Source organism: Chanodichthys erythropterus, chromosome 10 (assembly GCF_024489055.1).
Source record: "Chanodichthys erythropterus isolate Z2021 chromosome 10, ASM2448905v1, whole genome shotgun sequence".
Lineage (NCBI taxonomy): Eukaryota > Metazoa > Chordata > Actinopteri > Cypriniformes > Xenocyprididae > Chanodichthys > Chanodichthys erythropterus.
In genome coordinates, this window is record NC_090230.1 from 2,023,307 (window position 1) to 2,033,981 (window position 10,675).

The following is a 10,675-nucleotide window of genomic DNA, read 5'->3' on the forward strand; positions in this document are numbered from 1 at the left end:
ATTTACCTTTTTAAAGGTAAATATTGAATTTTTTAAAGGTAGAATTTAGAATTAAATAAATTTTAATAGGAAAATAAGAGGTTAATTTTAAAATTGATATTATCTTTACACATAACCTACATTGTTGCTGTCTGTAGGGTCTCTAATAAAAAGGGCAATCTTAACACAACATGAGGGTTAAAAAGTAAATAAATAATAATAATAATTAAAAAAAATTAGATGGAACATGGTGGCTGGTAACTGTTACTTGAATGTTTTGATTTGATTAAAGGTGCCCGAATAGTTTGAAAACCAATGATATATATATATGATGTACATTTTTTATTTTCATATATTTAATAAAAAAAAGTGCAATGGGGTCCAAAAGTCTGTGATTCAAAATTTAATTTAAGTAAAGTTTTAAGATTTCAAAAAAAAAAAAAAAAAAAAAAAAAAAAAAGGGGGAGTAAAATCTGAAACGTTACATAACACTGTTATGGTTATCAGTGTTGGTTTCTGTTTATGGGTTTTGTCTATGTTTAGTTCTGTTTTCTTTGTTTCTAGTCGTTTTGGAGTTCTTTGCTTTGATTTGTTCATTGTTTGCTCATCAGTTACACCTGTTAATTTTCGTTAATTAGATTGGTTTGGTGTTTAAACTCTGCATTCAGTTCATGCAGAACAATTCTTTTTCCGATCTCATCACATTTTAGTTGGTTGTCCTGTTCGTGTCTGGAAGAAAGTTATCTTGGGAGTGTTTTGTTCCCTTTCATGGGAACTCCCGCTGCGTCAAAACGCGTTGGGAATGCCTCTACGTGATTGCGTCGTGAAGCACATGTGTAAACTGTCCAATAGTGTGACGGAACGTCATAGGCGGGTGACGTCACAGACCAGGAAACTATAAAGCATACCCAGAGCAAAGAAAGCTAGCTTCTGTGTCTTCAGCAAGCTCTCTGTGTATCTGTCTCTGTCATATTTATTGTTGTCTGTCAAGTTGCAATATATATATATATATATATATATATATATATATATATATATATATATATATATATATATATATATATTATGACTGAAATGGCGAGCAAACAATTCAAACCGTGTACTTCTCCCTACCCTCGCTACATTAGGTGTGGGGATACACACGAGCTTTGCGTTGTATGTTTGGGAGTGGAGCATGCCCAGGCAGCCCTCGAGGGGGTTGCTTGGAAGCATTGCGATAAGTTCAACATTAGAACTCTCCGCTTCCATCGGGAGCTCTTCGAGTAGGGCGCTTTGGCTCGCATTCCTCATGGTTCAGGTCCCGCTGCTGCCGAGGCAGAGCGATGGCTCAGATCATGGGGTTCGCAAATGGATCTGGTGGAGGAGTTTGAGACAGGTGCTGCCCTTTCTCTGCCCTCACCTGCCAGGTCCAATGCCTTTTCTCAGGTGGAAGCACGCTCTGCGGTTTCTTCCCCCCGGGTTGAGGCACCAGTACTTCAGATGTCTAGCTCCGAGAAGGTAGACATTCTGAGTATCGATTCTGAGGACTCGCCACCTCAGACACCTGCTTATGAGGGGCTTATGGAGGTTGTGACTCGTATTGTCACCAAATTAAACATCTGATGGCCAGCCAAGAAACAAGAAGATAGATCAAAGAGCCTTTTAGATGAAAGGTTTCTTCCTTCCAGATCACAACCTCCACGTTGGGGATTGCCATTTTTTCCCGACCATATCATGTTTTCAGCCCCCATATGTCCAACTGTAGTAACATTTTGGGGCTGAAACACCATGGCTATGCAGTGATGCCCAAGGCTGTAGAGAAGCTCATGAGCTATCTCTCTCCTGAGGCTGCATCGTCGCTAAAATCCCCGACATTGCCCACCAAGCCATTAAAGACAACTTCAGCGCTGGTGGGCAAAGCATACTTGGCGGCAGGTCAAGCCGTGGCATGCTTGCACACTATGTAAATCATGCAAGCATACCAAGCTGACCTGCTAAAAGAGATTGATGAGGGTGGGGTATTTTCTACTGATGCACTCAGAGAACTGCGTCGAGCCACATATCTGTCTCTCATGGCCACTAAGGAGATGGCCAAGTCAGTCGGCCATTCTATGGCAGCCCTGGTGGCAGGTGAGAGGAATTTATGGCTTAATTTGTCAGGAATTAAGGAAAAAGATAAGAGTTTCTTCCTTAATGCCCCTCTTTCGCCTTCTGGCCTGTTCAGTGATGCTGTCACCACTGTCACCGACAGGTTTCAGGAGGCAAAGAAACAAGTGGCGGCATTTCAGAAAATTCTTCCCTGCCGCTCTCAAGTCTCTGAGGCTGCTGGGCAGGAGCAACCTTAGCCGAGTACCAGCTCCTCACCCAGAGCACAACAAAAGATCAGCGTCACTACTCTGGCTCCCCCACAAAAGCTGGGTGGTTGGGGGTCTGGGTGGCGGTCGTAGCCGAAGGCTCCAGAGAAGAAGGCAGATCTGAGGGCTGTCATCATCTCTAGGAAGTCTTCGGCGAAGAAGTCCTGATGCCAGTGGTGTCGGGCTTCTGAGGGTGGTCCCCTCTGGGGAGAAACGAAGTTCACCTCATCATACGGTGCCCGTTTCTCTTCAGCGCCCTCAGGAGGTCGCTCTGCCAACCCTGCCACCTCATGTGCTTCAGAGCGCAGACGCCTCCAGCGATCCTCCGAGGAGGATCATGGAGCGATCAGTTCAGTTGCTTCCTGCCGGTTCGCCATTTCAGGGCACTGGTCTGATCACACAAACAACACCAGAGGCCAGTCTTGAGAGACTGGTTTCCTTAGTAGATTTTCTGGCAGAATGGAAATGTCTGCCCAATGGGTGCTGTGTATGGTAGAAGTGGTTTACAGAATTCAGTTCGGGCTGAGGGCGCCCAGCTTCAACGGGGTGCTATCTACGGTAGTCAACCCAGAGCGGTCTCTGGATATGGAACAATAAGTTCTGACTCTCTTGAGAAAAGGGGCTATAGAACGGGTGTCCCCACCCAACAAGCAGTCAGGGTTTTACAGCGTTACTTCATAGTTCCAAAGAAGGATGGAGGGCTGCATCCCATCTTGGATCTGCATGTTCTGAATCGCACAGTGCAGAAATTAAAATTCATGATGCTTACACTCAAACAGATTGTTTCGCAAATCCAGTCCGAGGATTGGTTTGTGACAATTGATCTGAAGGACACTTACTTCCATGTGTCTATCCATCCATAACACAGGAAGTTCCTGAGGTTTGCTTTCAGGAGTGAAGCTTACCAATATCGGGTTCTTCCATTCGGCCAAGGATTATCTCCCCACACCCTCACGAAGTGTGTGGATGCAGCACTGGCTCCTCTGAGACTCCAGGGCATTTGCATACAAAATTATATCGATGATTGGTTAATTCTAGCTCGATCAGAGAGCATGGCGGTTCTACATCGAGATGTAGTTCTCGCCCATATGAGAAGGTTGGGATTCAGGCTCAACGCCAAAAAGAGTGTGCTCGTTCCATCTCAGACGACCACTTTTCTAGGCGTTGTGTGGGAATCGAAGAACATGCAGGCTCAGCTTTCGCCTGCCCGTATTGCTTCAGTTCTCTCAGCTGTGAATGCAATAAAACTAGACCAGTCACTCACTGTGAAACAGCTTCAGAGAATGTTAGGTCTTACGGCAGCAGCATCCAAGATGATACCTTTTGGCCTACTGTAGTGGCCTAACCTTTGCAGTGGTGGCTCAGGACCAAGGGGTTCTCCCCGAGGGGAAATCCTTTTTGCATGATCAAGGTCACGCAGCGATGCCTTTGTGCCTTAGTCATGTGGAAAAAGCCTTGGTTCCTGTCCCAATGGCCAGTGTTTTTCGAGCTCCTTGTCGTCACATAATGCTAACGACGGATGCTTCCCTCACGGGTTGGGGAGCAATCATGAGTGGTCGCTCAGCCCGGGGTCTGTGGGAGGACCATCTACTTTCCTGGCACATAAATTGACTGGAAATGATGGCGGTGTTTCAAGCTCTCAAACACTTCCTCCCAGACCTGAGGGGCCATCACGTGTTGGTCCTTACGGACAACAAGTCGGTGGTCTCTTATATCAACCATCAGGGGGGTCTGAGGTCACGTCATTTATGCAAGCTGACCCATCGGATCCTCCTGTGGGCCCAGGGGAAGTTGCTCTCTCTCAGGGCAGCTTACATTCCTGGGTCCTAGAATCAGGGAGCAGACATCCTGTCGAGGCAGGGGCCGAGGCCTAGGGAGTGGAGACTTCACCCTGAGGTGGTGGAGCTCTTTTGGCAAAACTTTGGTCATGCAGAAGTAGACCTACTTGCATCTCAGTAGACGACTCATTGTCAGTTGTGGTTCTCCCTCACTCATCCAGCTCCACTGGGGCTGGATGCTATGGTACAGACGTGTTCTATTTTGCTCCCGCGCAAAGCGCGCTTTTCCCTCCACAGAAGCACGTCGCTAAACTAGTGAATGAACTTGCGCTCCCTGGGCGGTTCAGCGCAAAAAAGGAGGCGTGTTCCGGCGCAAACAATCCCTGGTGCTATTTTGCTGTTCCATTAAACAATTGCGCCACTGACCAGAAAAAAACTAGTCTAAAGTCAGTGGCGCGTTGCGCGTTGTTCATTATGCTATTTTATGTGCGCATGCTTGACCATAATGTATAGCGTGCACAACGCGCATACACTTTGCTCATGTAATCTACACAGATGCAACAGTTATTTTTGCAAATCATAAATTGTTACACTAAAAAAATATTAACAGCTGCCAGCTGATTGTGGCTATTTCCTCCCACGCCTGTTTAACCGACGCTATTTTGGGTGGGTTTCTCCCATCCCCATACAACACAACTTCTCTGTCTTTCACTGCTCTTACAAGAACATCAGTCTCCTCGGCTGTGAACCGCTCCTGGCGTGCGCCTGGTAAATACGCCATAATAATAGCAATCCATAATGGAACTTGTGCACCTGCTTTTAAAGGGAATGTTGGATGACGCTCTGATTGGTTTATTTCACGTTACGCCCAAACCACACCTATGAATAATGAAGCTACTTCAGACCAACCCATTTTAGATTTGCGCCGGGCGCAAGAGCCATTTATCCCGCCGGGAAAATAGCAACAGCGCCGAGACCCGCCCACAAAGTTACTTGCGCTTCGCGCTTTGACACTTGCGTTTCAGATCGTTAAAATAGGGCCCCTTGTGTCCCTTCTAGACGGTCCCCATATGGAGATTCCAGTCAGACAAGACCTCCTGTCACATGCTCTGCCCAGTTCGGGCTTTAGATGCTTATGTCCACAGAGCTGCCCTGTGGTGTAAAACGGATCAACTGTTTGTTTGTTACGGGTCACCAAGAAGAGGGTGTCCCGCATCTAAGCAGAGAATGAGCAAGTGGGTGGTTGAGGCCATCTCACTTGCTTATGAGTCTTCCGGACAGCCTTCTCCTTTGGCGTTCCCTGCACTGAGCTCATTCTATCAGGTGTATGGCTGCTTCTAAAGCTTTGGTTTCTGAAGTCTCCCTGCAGGATATTTGCAATGCAGCAGAGTGGTCTTCACCTCACACCTTTATTAGGATTTATAACCTAAATCTTGGCTCCACTCCGGGGTCTTCTGTACTCTTGTCTTGATACACTCAGGCATTTAAGACTATGGCGTAGTGGGTATTGCATTCCCACCGCGTTCCGACGCAGTTGGAGTTCCCATGAAAGGGAACGTCTCAGGTTACGTATGTAACCCTGGTTCCCTGAATAGGGAACGAGATGCTGTGTCACCCTGCCATACTCCCAGCATGCCTGAGAGCGCTTTGCTTCATCCAATCAGAAGCTAGCGTTCCCTTTCATGGGAACATCGACGCTGCGTAAGCGCTTTGGGAACGCCTCTGCGTGTTACGTCTTGAAGCACTCGTGAAATCGAACCAATAGTGTGACGGGACATCAGAGCGGGTGACGTCACGGACCAGGAAACTATAAAGCACCCTTGAGAACAAAGAACGCCAGCTTCTGAAGTCTTCAGCAGCGCTCTGTGTTATCGTGTGTCTTATTTGGTGTTGTCTGTCCCTTTATATTTACACAGCAAACAAAATATCTCTTTGTCCGAGGACAAGAGAATTTTAGTTCACCAAAGCACATATATACATACATATATATATATTAAGACACAAATGGCGAGTTCAAGCAAGCAACAGTTTGTTAAGTGTGTTCATCCCTGCCCTCGCTTCATCTCGGGCGGGGATACACACGAGATGTGCGTTGCTTGTTTGGGAGTGGAGCATGCACAGGCAGCTCTCGAGGGAGCTGTCTGTGTACATTGTGAAAAGCTAACGCTCCGTGTACTCCGATCACGCCGCGCGTTCTTTGATAAAAAAGAGGACGCCACGGCGAGTGTTCCCCAGGGCTCGGGTCCCGCTGCTGCCGAGGCACAGCGGCGGCTTCAGTCCTGGGGTTCACAGATGGATCTGGCGTAGGGGCTAGAGACGGGTCCTGCCCTATCTCAGCCTTCACCCGCCAGACCCAGTGTCTCTCCCCTGGCTGTGGAAGCACGCGCTGCGGTTTCTTCCTCCAGGGTAGAGGCACCTGCACCGGCGCTTCTCTTATCCAGCTCCGAGGAGGTGGATGTAGCGAGCGTCGGGGCTGGAGATGAGGACCCGCCATCCTCATCTCCAGCTCATGAGGAGCTTTTAGATGTTGTGACTCGGGCGGTGGCAAAGTTAAAAATAGAATGGCCAGAAGAAAGATCAGAAGCGCAAACAAAAAGCAAACTGGATGAGCGCTTTCTCCCCGCCCGATCACAGCCTCAGCCCCGGGGATTGCCGTTTTTCCACGATCTCCACACTGAGGTGTCGAGATCGTGGCATAAGCCAGCACAATTTCGTGTTTACAATCCACAAACCACTCTATATAGTAATATAGTAGGAGGTACAGAGCACGGTTATGGGGCGATGCCTCAGGTCGAGGAGACGCTCGCGAGCTATCTCTCGCCTGAGACGGCATCGTCCCTAAAATACCCGACTTTGCCCACCAGACCCCTGCGTACAACATCAGCGCTGGTGGGCAGGGCTTATGCCTCAGCAGGTCAGGCGGCCGCATGTCTCCACACTATGGCCATCCTCCAGGCATATCAAGCCGACCTGCTGGGGGAGATAGACGAGAGTGGCGAGGCGTCTTTTGATGCGATCCAAGAGCTCAGGAAGGCTACCGACTTATCTCTCCGGGCCACCAAGGAGACGGCGAAATCAATAGGCCGCTCTATGGCAGCCCTGGTGGCCACGGAGAGACATTTATGGCTCAATCTGTCAGACATAAAAGAGCGAAAAAAAGATAAGTCTGTGCTTCTAGATGCACCTGTGTCTCCCCTGGGCCTCTTCGGCGACTCGGTTACATCTGTCGTCGAGAGGTTCCAGGAGGCAAAAAGACAGTCGGCGGCCTTCCAAAAGTTCCTCCCTCGCCGCTCTGCCGAGATTGCTGAGCGGGAGCAGCCTCGGCCGTCTACAAGCTCCTCGACTGCGCATAGAGTGCAACAAAAACAAAGTGTTGCCACCCGTGCTCCCCTGCAAAGATCTTGGGGACCGGGGAGAGCAACGCAAGCGAAGCCTTCCAGGGGTAAGACAGATCTGCGGACTGTCATTATCGCTAGGAAGGCTTCGAAGAAGTCCTGACGCCAGGGGTTCAGGACTTCTGAGGGCAGCCCCCTCCGGAGAGGGTCTTGTAAAATTAAAATCTATAATACTAACCCCTCTTCGGCGCCCTCAGGGGGCCGTTCTGCCAACCCCGCCGTCTCGTGCGTTACGGGGCGCAGCGGTCCCCACCGACCCTCTGAGGAGGCCGGTAAGCGCTTGATTCGACTTCTTCCTGCCGGCGCGCCGCTCCAGAGCGTCGAGCCAAGTGCTCAAAAAACACCAGAGACCAGCCTCGAGAGGTTGGTTCCCTTAGTAGAATTTTTGGAAGAATGGAAACGTCTTCCCAATATTTCTCATTGGGTACTGCAGATGATAGAAAAGGGTTACAAAATACAATTCGGGTCTCGCCCGCCCCAGTTCAACGGGGTCCTCCCTACAGTGGTGGGCCCCCAGCAGTCTCTGGTCATGGAACAAGAAGTTATGACACTTTTGCAAAAAGGAGCTATAGAGAGGGTTCCTCCTCCCGGCAAACAGTCAGGGTTTTACAGCCGCTACTTCATAGTTCCGAAGAAGGATGGAGGGTTGCGTCCTATTCTAGATTTACGCATGTTAAATCGCTCAGTACAAAAGCTCAAGTTCAAGATGCTTACACTCAGACAGATCACTACACAGATCAGGTCCGAGGACTGGTTCGTGACAATAGATCTGAAAGACGCGTACTTTCATGTGTCAATCCATCCTTCACATTGGAAGTTCCTCAGGTTCGCTTTCGGGGGCGAAGCTTACCAATACAAGGTTCTTCCGTTTGGCCTATCTCTTTCACCCCGCACCTTCACAAAGTGCGTGGATGCGGCTTTGGCTCCGCTGAGACTCCAGGGCATCCGCGTGCTGAATTATATCGACGATTGGTTGATTCTGGCTCAATCAGAGCAAAAGGCAGCTCAACATCGAGATGTAGTTCTGTCACACATGAGAAGGTTAGGGTTGAGACTCAATACCAAGAAGAGTGTGCTTCTTCCAGCTCAAACTACCAGCTATCTAGGGGTGGTTTGGAATTCCACGACGATGCAGGCACATCTGTCTCCTGCCCGGGTGAATTCTATTCTCTCAACCGTGAAAGGGGTGAAATTAGGCCAGTCACTCACTGTAAAACAGTTTCAGAAACTGTTAGGTCTGATGGCAGCCGCCTCCAACGTGATACCTGTTGGTCGGCTGCACATGAGACCGTTACAGTGGTGGCTCAGAACCAGGGGTTTTCTCCGAGGGGAAATCCTTTTCGCACAATCAAGGTCACGCGGCGGTGCCTTCGTGCCTTGGCAGTGTGGAAGAAACCCTGGTTTCTGTCCCAAGGTCCTGTGCTGGGGGCTCCTTGTCGTCGCAAAATGCTAACGACGGATGCGTCTCTCACAGGCTGGGGAGCGATCATGAGTGGTCGCCCAGCTCAGGGTCTTTGGGGGGACCATCATCGTTCCTGGCATATAAATCGGCTGGAGATGATGGCGGTATTTCGAGCACTCAAATACTTCCTCCCAGACCTAAGGGGCCATCATGTGTTAGTTCGTACAGACAACATGTCAGTGGTCTCCTATATCAACCATCAGGGGGGTCTGAGGTCTCGCCAGCTGTGCAAATTATCACATCAGATCCTCCTATGGTCCCAGGAAAAATTTCTCTCTCTGAGAGCAGCTCATATCCCGGGACATCAAAATGTGGGGGCAGACATCCTGTCGAGGCAGGGGCCGAGGCCCGGGGAATGGAGGCTCCACCCCGAGGTGGTGGAGCTGATATGGAAGAATTTCGGTCGCGCAGAAGTCGACTTGTTTGCCTCGAAAGAGACGTCTCATTGCCTGTTGTGGTATTCTTTGACTCATCCACCCCCTCATAGAATCCGGTCTCTCAACTGAGGTTGTAGAGACCATTCTCCACTCCAGAGCTCCATCCACGAGAAAACTTTATGCGTATAAGTGGAAGCTGTTTGCTACTTGGTGTAGCCGATTACAGGTGGATCCGTTCCACTCTTCCATCAGTCATGTACTGCAATTTCTCCAAGAAAAATTCTCTGATGGTTTAACCCCTTCTACATTGAAGGTATATATTGCAGCGATTTCTGCTTATCACGCTAAAATAGAAGGCGTTTCTGTGGGTAGAAACCCTTTAGTCATACGTTTTCTCCGTGGTACTCAGAGGCTGAGGCCTGTGGTACGCACAAAAACTCCGTCCTGGGACCTAGCCATTGTGTTGGAAGGGTTGGCTGCGGCTCCCTTTGAACCTTTGGAAGAAGTGTCTGAGAAGTTTCTCACTTTGAAAACCATATTTCTTCTGGCCATAACATCTCTCAAAAGAATTGGAGATTTACAAGCACTTTCCGTTGCTCCGTCATGTCTAGACTTTGCGCCTGAAGGGTCAAGGCTTTTCTGCATCCTAGACCTGGGTATATTCCCAAGGTCCCTACAAGTGTCCCGGGGCCGATTGTGCTGCAGGCCTTTTGTCCTCCACCTTTTGCAAATGCGGATCAGGAAAAACTAAATCTGCTCTGCCCAGTGAGGGCTTTAGACGCTTATGTCCACAGAGCTGCCCTGTGGCGAAAATCTGAACAATTATTTGTATGTTACGAATCTCCTAACAAAGGAGGTCCGGCGTCCAAGCAGAGAATGAGTAAGTGGGTGATCGAGGCCATCTCGCTTGCCTATGAGTCCTCTGGGCAGCCTTCTCCGTTGGCTGTCCGGGCACATTCCACCAGGGGTATGGCTGCCTCAAAGGCTTTGATGTTGGGGGTCCCCCTCAATGACATATGTGAGGCTGCTGGGTGGTCGTCTCAGCATACCTTTATTAGGTTCTATAACCTTGACTTGGGCTCCACTCCAGGGTCCTCAGTACTGTCGTCCTGAAAGATAACAGACATGCATTTGGTCTTATGGCCTAGTTGGGATAGCGTTCCCAAAGCGCTTACGCAGCGTCGATGTTCCCATGAAACGGAACGTCTCGGGTTACGTCTGTAACCCTGGTTCCCTGAATAAGGGAACGAGATGCTGCGTAGCTTAGCTATACTCCCAGCACGCCTGTGAGCGTCTGCTTCATCCCTATTTCAGAAGCTGGCGTTCTTTGTTCTCAAGGGTGCTTTATAGT